Genomic DNA, 4,054 nt, shown 5'->3' with positions numbered 1-4,054 from the left:
AAATATTTCATTTTCTTATTTATTCGTTTATTATAAATTTATTATGTTAGTTATTATTATTTTTGTATTGCAGGAAAGAAAATAAGTTATTCCCTCTCATTAAAAATTAATGATATAACTTATGTTGGTACTACCTTTCGCATATGGTATTATTTTGGTCTGCCCTCTACAAAGAGAATGGCGTGAAATTTAAATTTACGGATTTTCATTTTATACATTTTCCAGACTTTCTTCAAATTTTAATTGAAGACCGAATGTAGTTCAGCACCCTCAAAATATTTCAGATAAGTAAAAAATTTTTTCATTTGCTAAAATTTTAGAATAATTTTCAATAAGAATTTGCTTTTGTGTCTTTTAATCCCATTTCTTTTTTATTTTCAGATTGTTCCCCCGTTTTCTGGTTTACGCATATGAATTAAAGGTGAGCAATTTTAATTCTTTTATATTTTTATAACTCTTCTGATATTAGCAAATAAACACATTTTTTAAAAAAATTATTGTGCTAATTTTAACATAAAAATTTTGGTTGTTCGTAAAGAAACACAAAAGTGTCCTATCTCTTGTTATTAACCTAGAAGCTATTTTATTTATTCATATTTTTACAAGGGTTTTTTTTCAATATTTATTATTTAACATTTTTCTTATATATTTGTTCTAGTTCTAAAGTTTATCTCCCTTTTTTAAAAAACTATTTTAATAGAAAGGCTTCAACAATTATTTACATTAGATTATTTTTTTATAACGCATTTTTACTTTTTTTTCCTGTACAGGATTAGCAACTAATGTAGCTTATCTAAATTAACGACTTTGACCCTATTAGTTTTTTCATACCTTTTCTGAGCATCTGTCTCCAATCATTTTTTCTATTACATATTGTCCTTCAAAGAAAGGATCAAATTTCTTATCATTTCTGTTTTCCGCTTTTAGAGCTACCTTGTTTCCTACACAAACATTTTGAGGATTCGCTGTGCGATGATAGTATAATTTTTATTTTCTTTTAGCTATTTCTATTCGTTCGTGTGCCAACCTTTGCGAATCATCTAATTTATGAAATAAATCTTGGAGGTACTTTGCATATGTAATCTCGGATAGATCTATAGAAAAACTTGTTGGAATATTGGCCTCCCTGCCAAATAATAAGGAATATGGCGTAAAACCTGTACTCTACAAGGATCTGATGGCTTCTTTTTAAAGAGCCCAATGATCGCGGATGATAAGCCGTGGATTAGATCTTCTCAATATTGAATATTTTACAAAAAGTTCGTATAACTTTGCTAGTAAAGTTTTTGCTTTAATCGGTATGAATTACTTTCGGGCAACCATATCGAGAAATAAATTGTTCCGCAATTGCATGCGCAATAGTAACAGAATCAGTTTTTGCAAGTGCAATTGCATCAGCATATTTCGAGAAATTGCACTGAATTGTTAAAATATGGTTGTGACCTCGCGGGGTTGTGGGAAGAGGTCCTACCATATCTATTTGCATTTTATCGAACGGTTCTTTGGACGTATCCGTGATGATCATAAGTTGCCTAGTTCGAGTTCTGATTAATTTATTATGCTGACAATTTTTACAAAATTATACAAACTTCTGAATATCATTTTTCATGCCTGCCCAATAATAGTTGGGTTTAATTCGCCAATAAGTTTTTGAGACCCCTTTATGACCTCCGATTGTGGACCCATGGGCTTCTTGTAATATTTTATGCCTTTCTTCAGGAGAAGGAAATCTGATTTCTCCTGAGCAGACTTTTATTACCAAGCCAGTTCCTAGAAAATGTTGTCGTAACTTTTTTCCATTGATGACCAAGATATTTCACTTAAATTATTTCCCGTTTTGGAAACTTTAACTGTCTGAACTTCAAGTGGTTCCATTGCTTTCTGAAGAGCCAGCGAAGCTCTAGAAACAATATTAAGATGAGCCTTATCTTTGATTAGGGCTTTCACAATGACATGAAATATATAACGATTGTTTCGAGAAAATACGGCTACCTCTCCTACATTGAGGTTTTCACTTTTCAAACTTTGAATGTCTACTAAGTTATTCTCTATTAACTCTTTGCTTGTTTCTGATTCCAGAATTCCATCTGCTGAAATGAAATGAACTACATGACCATTTCCCATAGTAAGCTTCTCCTTACTATTGATTACAAAAACATCTGTAATTGCCAAAATCGTGCTGGTGCTATTATGCCCAATGCCCTCAGGCGCTGCTTCAACTGTCGTACCTTGACGTGAATGATCCAGGCTCTCACATTGCTTTTCAACACAGGCCTCAAACACCTCAGGAATTGTCCGTTCGCCTAACACAGACATGGTACCCTTGTTTGGTAGTTCCCGCTCGCTTAATGCAGGAATCGTACCCAATTTCAGGATTGCCCGCTCGCTTAACGGAGGCATCGTACCTGAATTGTGAATCAGAGATCCCCACTTGCTTAACGTGTGGGAGTCGTACTCAGATTCGAGGTCATATTCATCACTTGTTTCATAATTTGAACAATCTATAAATACCACATACAGATTTTCTTCACTTTGAGCCTGTGGGATCCCTTCGTTGAAAAACACATGTCTCCTTAGTCTTTCAGGACCGACGGCTTTAGCTTCCCGAGCCGGAGACACACCAGAACGCCCATGGTCGTGCACTACCCTGGACGCACCAGCCAACTCCAACTCAGTAGATAAAATACCGCTAAATTTGGCGCAAGGGTTTCGAGATAACGCGTCGGCATTGACATTCTTTTTACTAGGCTTGTATACAATCAAATAAACATACTCGCTCAATAATATTCGCCATCGAACCAACCGGGTAACTGGGTCCTTTAGACTATGCAGCCAGTCCAAAAGACGATGATCTGTCATCAATGTGAATTGACGGCCATTCAGATATGGTCGGAAATGTTTGACGTTGAAAACTATTGCCAAAAGCTCCTTTTCAGTAGTTGAGAAATTCAATTCGGGTTCATGGAGAGTGCGAGATGCATATGCTGTAGGCAAATCTTGTCCTATAGGACCTTGACTAAGGACTACGCCTACAGCATAATTAGAAGCATCTGTTGTGAGTACAAACGGCCTTGAAAAATCAGGATATTGTAAAATAGGGTCTGAACCAATCTTATCACGAAGGACTTCGAAGGCCTCTTGTTGAGCAGGACCTCAACTAAAAGGAACCTTATCCTTTAACACAGCAGTTAATGGTTTTGCTTACTTTGCAAAGTCAGGTATAAACTTTCGATAATATCCTATCAAACCTAAAAACTGTTTGATATTTTTCTTTGTTTTAGGTAGCGGGAACCTTTGGACAGCTTCTACTTTTTTAGGATTTGGCTTGACACCATCAGGAGTAATAATGTGTCCTAAATAGGCAATTTCATGGCGAATAAAGTGACATTTTTCTGGTTGCAAAGCTAACCCTGCCGATTTTAATCGCTCTAATAGGACCCTTAACTTTCGAGAATGTTCAGCTAAGGACGAAGCATAAAGGACTATGTCGTTCATATAAACGAAGAGCTCGATACCCTGGAGACCTGTCAACACTTGATCCATCATCCGCTGAAACGTGGCGGGTGGATTCTTAAGCCCGAATGGCATTCTACTGTACTCATAATGGCCATAAGGAGTAGAAAAAGCAGTTTTGGCCTTGGACTCTGGGTCCATTGGGATTAGATAAAATCCCATTGCCAAGTCTAGAACAGAAAAGTATTGAGCTCCATCTAGCTGATCTAATATATCCGTAATATTCGGCAAAGGATAAGCATCTTGAACAGTTCGCTCATTTAGGGCACGATAATCGATGACCCTCCGCCATCGCTTATTACCTTGTGCATCTGGTGGCTTAGGCACAACTAATATGGGAGAATTGTAAGGTGAACTTGATGGTTGAACTATTTCATCCTGTAATAATCTTTGAGTTTCGCATCGAATTACCTCTTTATGAACAGGGAGACTTCGATATTGCTTTACGAGGGTGGATTGATAAGTTTCCGGCCTGACCAAGAGATGGCGCCACTAGGCCTACCTTGAGGTGGCGTTCTATAGTACCATCCTTAGATAGCTT

This window comes from Belonocnema kinseyi, chromosome 3 (genome assembly GCF_010883055.1).
Source record: "Belonocnema kinseyi isolate 2016_QV_RU_SX_M_011 chromosome 3, B_treatae_v1, whole genome shotgun sequence".
NCBI classification, from domain to species: domain Eukaryota; kingdom Metazoa; phylum Arthropoda; class Insecta; order Hymenoptera; family Cynipidae; genus Belonocnema; species Belonocnema kinseyi.
This window is presented reverse-complemented; position numbering follows the sequence as displayed.